The 6,000-nt window shown below is 58.3% G+C and overlaps 1 long non-coding RNA gene across 1 annotated transcript in view; it reads left to right on the plus strand.

Annotated features, from left to right (window-relative positions):
- The window catches only part of LOC105723466 (uncharacterized), a 28,480-nt gene extending 22,480 nt beyond the window's left edge, over positions 1-6,000 (plus strand). The window contains exon 5 of the long non-coding RNA XR_010344229.1: positions 4,606-6,000. This is a non-coding gene — a long non-coding RNA (uncharacterized LOC105723466). The remainder of the gene's footprint in view (positions 1-4,605) is intronic.

The following is a 6,000-nucleotide window of genomic DNA, read 5'->3' on the forward strand; positions in this document are numbered from 1 at the left end:
TAGCTGGGCTTACAGGTGCCCGCCATCACACCCGGTTAATTTTCAAGTTTTTAGTAGAGACGGGTTTCACCATGTTAGCCAGGCTGGTCTCGAACTCCTGACCTCAAATGATCCACCTGCTTCAGCCTCCCAAAGTGCTGGGATTACAGGTGTGAGCCACTGCTCCTGGTCCAAGGCCATATTTTCACAACCACAGATAGATAAGTCTCAGCCCAGCTCCCCGCAGAAATCCCTGGGGAGGTTTTGAAATTCCCAGAGCTGAGCTCCTCCCCGGACCACTTAAACCACAAGGCCTGGGGATGGGGCCCAGGCATCGATTTTATTTTGAAAGCTCTCCCTAGAGATTCTGCTGTGTAGCCAGGGTCAAGAGGCGTCGCTGTAATCCGTTCACAGAAGACGAAGCAGTCGATTTTCCTCTTCTTGGAGCTGAGCGCATTTCAGAGGGAGCTCCATGGATACATCAAAGACTCAAAACGTGGGGCCAGGCCGGGCACAGTGGCTCACACCTGTAATCCCAGCACTTTGGGAGGCAGAGGCGGGCGGATCACCAGGTCAGAAGATCGAGACCATCCTGGCTAACATGGTGAAATTCAGTCTCTACTAAAAATACAGGAAAAAATTAGCCGGGCGTGGTGGCACGTGCCTGGAGTCTCAGCTGCTCCGGAGGCTGAGGCAGGGGAATCAGTTGAACCTGGGAGGGGGAGGTTGCAGTGAGCTGAGATTGTGCCACTGCACTCCAGCCTGGGTGTCAGAGCAAGACTCCGTCTCAAAAAAAAAAAAAAACCAAGCAAACAAAAAAAACATGGGACCAAATTTACCTTTTCATTTGGAAACATTCAGGGTTTGAAAATGAAGGAAGGTAAACCACACATTTCCCAGGGCAGAGGGCCTGGGGGGCAAGGCCAGAAGGCACTTTCGTATTTCACAATGGGCTCCTTTGGGAACCAGAAAAGCCTGTGGCCCGCTCCTGTCCCTCATTCTGTCCCACCCACCAGGACCAGCGAGCTCTGTTTGACACAAAGATCTGCCTTCAGCACTGGCTGTCCCACATCTCAGGAATTGCTCAGTCCTGGGATGGCCACAGCGGTTGGTCCCTCAGTCCACTTGCCCAATTCCTAGGCCACGTCTGCGTTCCAGGCTTTCCACCCAGGCCCCCACCTCTCGCTCTGTCAAAGCTGGCTCCTCCTCTCTCAGTCCCTGTGTTTCTGTCTGTGTGTCTCGGTGTCTGTCCTGTTCAGTGGTGATTCTCCCCTCCTCCTGTTCCTCCAACTCCGGTTCTGTTTCCATCTCTCACTAGAGCGCTCCATGTTTCTGTCTCTCACGAGTCTTGGCCTCCGTGGCCTTTTCTGTCTCCCACTTGTCCCTCCCGGCAGCCTGGCCAGTCTCTCCCCTCCCCTCTGTGTCTCCGTGTGTCTCCCACCTGACCGCATTACTCCTGCTCCCGCTCGCCTCTTCCGCCTTTCTTTCTCTCTGGGTCTCTCCTTGCCTCTTTGGATCTATGTCCCCTCTCTCTCTCTCTGAGTCTCTGTGCCCCCACCCCCCAAGGTCTCTCCCTGTTTCTCTGGGTCTCTATCCCCCCTCTGTCTCTGGATCTCTGTCACCCTCTCTCTGGGTCTCTAACTCCCTCTGTCTCTGGATCTCTGTCACCCTCTCTCTGGGTCTCTGTCCCCCTCTCTCTCTGGGTCTCTGTCCCCCTCTGTCTCTGGGTCTCTGTCCCCCTCTCTCTGGGTCTCTGTCCCCCCTCTCTCTGGGTCTCTGTCGCCCTCTCTCTGGGTCTCTGTCCCCCTCTCTCTGGGTCTCTGTCCCCCCTCTCTCTGGGTCTCTGTCCCCCTCTCTCTGGGTCTCTGTCCCCTTCTCTCTCTGGGCCTCTGTCCCCCTCTCTCTCTGGGTCCCTGTCCCCCTCTCTCTCTGGGTCCCTGTCCCCCTCTCTCTCTGGGTCTCTGTCTCCCTCTCTCTCTGGGTCTCTGTCTCTCTCTGGGTCTCTGTCCCCCTCTCTCTCTGGGTCCCTGTCCCCCTCTCTCTCTGGGTCTCTGTCCCCCTCTGTCTCTGGGTCTCTGTCCCCCTCTCTCTGGGTCTCTGTCCCCCTCTCTCTGGGTCTCTGTCCCCCCTCTCTCTGGGTCTCTGTCTCCCTCTCTCTGGGTCTCTGTCCCCCTCTCTCTCTGGGTCTCTGTCCCCCTCTCTCTCTGGGTCTCTGTCCCCCTCTCTCTGGGTCTCTGTCCCCCTCTCTCTCTGGGTCCCTGTCCCCCTCTCTCTCTGGGTCTCTGTCCCCCTCTCTCTCCCTGGGTCTCTGTCCCCCTCTCTAAGTCTCTGTCCCCCTCTCTCTCTCTGGGTCTCTGTCCCCCTCTCTCTCTGGGTCTCTGTCCCCCTCTCTCTCTGGGTCTCTGTCCTCCCCCCCTCCGGGTCTCTGTCCCCCTCTCTCTCTGGGTCTCTGTCCTCCCTCCTCTCTAAGTCTCTGTCCCCCTCTCTCTCTGGGTCTCTGTCCCCCTCTCTCTCTGGGTCTCTGTCCCCCCTCTCTCTGGGTCTCTGTCTCCCTCTCTCTGGGTCTCTGTCCCCCTCTCTCTCTGGGTCTCTGTCCCCCTCTCTCTCTGGGTCTCTGTCCCCCTCTCTCTGGGTCTCTGTCCCCCTCTCTCTCTGGGTCCCTGTCCCCCTCTCTCTCTGGGTCTCTGTCCCCCTCTCTCTCCCTGGGTCTCTGTCCCCCTCTCTAAGTCTCTGTCCCCCTCTCTCTCTCTGGGTCTCTGTCCCCCTCTCTCTCTGGGTCTCTGTCCCCCTCTCTCTCTGGGTCTCTGTCCTCCCCCCCTCCGGGTCTCTGTCCCCCTCTCTCTCTGGGTCTCTGTCCTCCCTCCTCTCTAAGTCTCTGTCCCCCTCTCTCTCTGGGTCTCTGTCCCCCTCTCTCTCTGGGTCTCTGTCCCCCTCTCTCTCTGGGTCCCTGTCCCCCTCTCTCTCTGGGTCCCTGTCCCCCTCTCTCTCTGGGTCCCTGTCCCCCTCTCTCTCTGGGTCTCTGTCCCCCTCTCTCTCTGGGTCTCTGTCCCCCTCTCTCTCTGGGTCTCTGTCCCTCACTCTCTCTGGGTCTCTGTCCCCCTCTCTCCCTGGGTCTCTGTCCCCCTCTCTCTCTGGGTCTCTTTCTCCCTCTCTCTCTGGGTCTCTGTCCCCCTCTCTCTCTGGGTCTCTGTCCCTCTCTCTCTCTGGGTCTCTGTCCCCCTCTCTCTCTGGGTCTCTGTCCCCCTCTCTCTCTGGGTCCCTGTCCCCCTCTCTCTCTGGGTCTCTGTCCCCTTCTCTGTTCCTCCATCTCTCTCTGCCTCACTGCCCTGCTCATCATCTCTGGCTTCTCTCAGCTCAGCATCTCACATTATCTGAAGGTTGACATGGGAAGCTGCCCCCTCCCTATGCACCCTCCCTAACTCCCCAGGAATTTTCCTTCAGGCCCTCGCAGGTCAGCAAGGGCTCATCCCCCGTGCCCACTGCCACCTGTGCATCCTCAGACTCTCCTCCTTGGCAGGACCAGAGAGCCTGGGCCAGCAGCCGCCTGAATGACTGGTCCCCACATATGTAGAGCAGAGGGTTGAGGCAGTTGCAGGCCCCTACCAGGGTGATCCCAAGGGGTCTGAGCAGCACCCCCAGAGGCACCCCAAAGCCAAACACCAGCTGATTCAATGTGGGGAATGCCCAGAATCCTGGCATGAGCCGGGTGGCTCTCCGGCTAGTGTCCTGTTAGCGGGGGGGGGGGGGGTCTGCCCGGTCCACCTGTTCCTACAAGTTGCGAAGGCCAGCCTGCCCAGGCCCAGCAGAAGAAGACAGAATGTGCCAGCCCAGAACACTGTGCCCAGGAGGGCCACAGCTGAGAAATGTAGTGACCTGGGTCAGCAGGTGGTCACTGGCATAGAAGGTTGGAAAGGCCAGGCTGGCGTCCTGGTGGCAGAAGGCACCACCCAGTGGCCAGCCAGAGCGCATCCAGGTGAGGGTCAGCAGCAGGAGGGTGGTGAAGATGGCATTGGCCATGGCCTGGTAGCTGAGCCAGATGGCAGGCAGCAAGGGAGGCAAGAGGGGCCCTGCAGCCCAGATCACTAGGCTGTGGCTGGCCATGACTAGGAGGTACGAGGTGAGGGCAGCCAGCGAGGGCAGAGAGGAGGAGGAGGGCAGCCCCGGGCAGGCATAGGGCTGCCAGGGGTGCTGTCCACTGCATCTCTGGAGGGTCCTCCATGGCTGGACGATGGTGTTAGCACCCACAGGCCTCCATGTTAGCATGTCCCACTGCCGTCCCTGAAACCCAGCCAGGTCCCTTGACTCAGGGACGGCCCCACCAGCCACCCAGACCCTGGCACCATCCTCTCCCTGTTCTTTCTCTCCCAACTGACTGCCCAGTTGCCTCCACTCTATCCCCATTACGATGGCTCAGCTTGGGCCTCTTCCTCCTCCCTGGCCTCCCTACCTCCAGTCTCCCACTCCAGTCCATCCTCACATGGCTTCAGAGCTGACCTGCCTCTCCTCAGCTCCTAGCCTGCCCATGGCTCCCCAGTGCCCCTGGACAAAGTCCCTATCCATCAAACAGCTAGCCCCTGTCTCCCACCTCACTCCCTTAAACCCTGTCTGCCATCCTTCATCCTCCAGGGAAAGCTGCATGCTTCAGCCTCAAAGCCCCAGGAGGTGGCTATCCTGCACAGCTGCATCTCTTAGGTTCAGAGAGAGGGATTCACCTGCTCCACATCCCGCCACAAAGCAGAGACCAAGCCTGGACTCAAACTCACATTCGTGAGACTTCAGAGGCTCGGTGTCAGCTCAGCGGTTTCACATCCAGGTCCTGCTCTGTCTGTGGGCCTCAGTGTAAGTCTCTGTTCCCTTGTGTCTGGAACTCACAGGCAAATGGGGAGCAGGTGTCTTCAAGGGATTCTGAGCAGGAGCTGGTGGCCTGGTCTTCCCCTGAAGACTCGTAGGGGGACTGTGTGGGCAGCTCCCCGGTGGACAGAAGAGGAAGTGGGAGCTGGGGTCTGGCTGGAGATAGAGAGACTGCCGAGCAGGGTCTGAACATAAAGCTCAGTTTCCTCCTCTGAAAGCAGAAGGACTCGTTTTCCCCAATGGCTCTCTTCCCATAGATCCCAGGATAAGGTCCCAGCCCCTCCGCCTGGCGTTTGCTGCCCTGCTGGTTGGGGCCCCGCCCACCATACCAGCCTTTTCGCTTACCACTTCCCTTGTTTCTCCTCTGCGGTCCCTAGAACAAGCCACGCAGCTTCATACACTCAGGCACACGTGCAGCCTTTGCCCTTGCTGTTTCCTCATCCTAGAGTAGCTTGCTTTATCCCATCACTGCAGATGGCTAATTTTTGTGTTTTTTTTCCTCTTTTATCCCACAAGTTTAAGGAATGACCAAGCCAAAAATTTTTGTATTTTTATTGGAGATGGGGTTTCACCATGTTGGCCAGACTAGTCTCGAATTCCTGACTCCCACCTCAGCCTCCCAACGTGCTAAGTGATTACAGGTGTGAGCCACTGCACCTGGCCTCTGAGGCCTTTTTGAGATCAGGGTCTAGGCCTGACTCCTCTGGGGGTCCCCAGCACCCAGGACCACAATGGGAGTCACACAGGAGCCCCAATTTTCAAAGGAGTGAATCACTGACACTTAGTAAGCCCAGATCAGTCAGTGTGAGACTAGGTGTGCAAGGGGGCATCACTCAGCACAAGGCATGTCCCAGGTTCAGGGGACACAGCAGCAAAGGAAACAGACAAAAATCCCCCTCCATGGTGGGGGGACGTCAGGTGCGGCTGTCACTCCCCCGCCTTGTCCTTTTATTCCACGTGAACAAGAACGGAAACCAGGAAACCCACACCACATCTGGTGGTGGATGGGGAAGGACCCAGGCTCTAGACTCTCACGGTTCTGCGTTCCGATCTCGGCCCTGACATCACGTCCTGGCTGGGACCTCGGCCCCCAGGAGCTGCTGTGCCCTAGTAGTGCTGCTGTGAGCAATGGAGATTACCGGATTGCCCGTCAACAGGAGCAGAACCTAC

Source organism: Aotus nancymaae, unplaced genomic scaffold (assembly GCF_030222135.1).
Source record: "Aotus nancymaae isolate 86718 unplaced genomic scaffold, 86718_ANA_hifiasm-v0.15.2.pri h1tg000028l, whole genome shotgun sequence".
NCBI lineage: Eukaryota > Metazoa > Chordata > Mammalia > Primates > Aotidae > Aotus > Aotus nancymaae.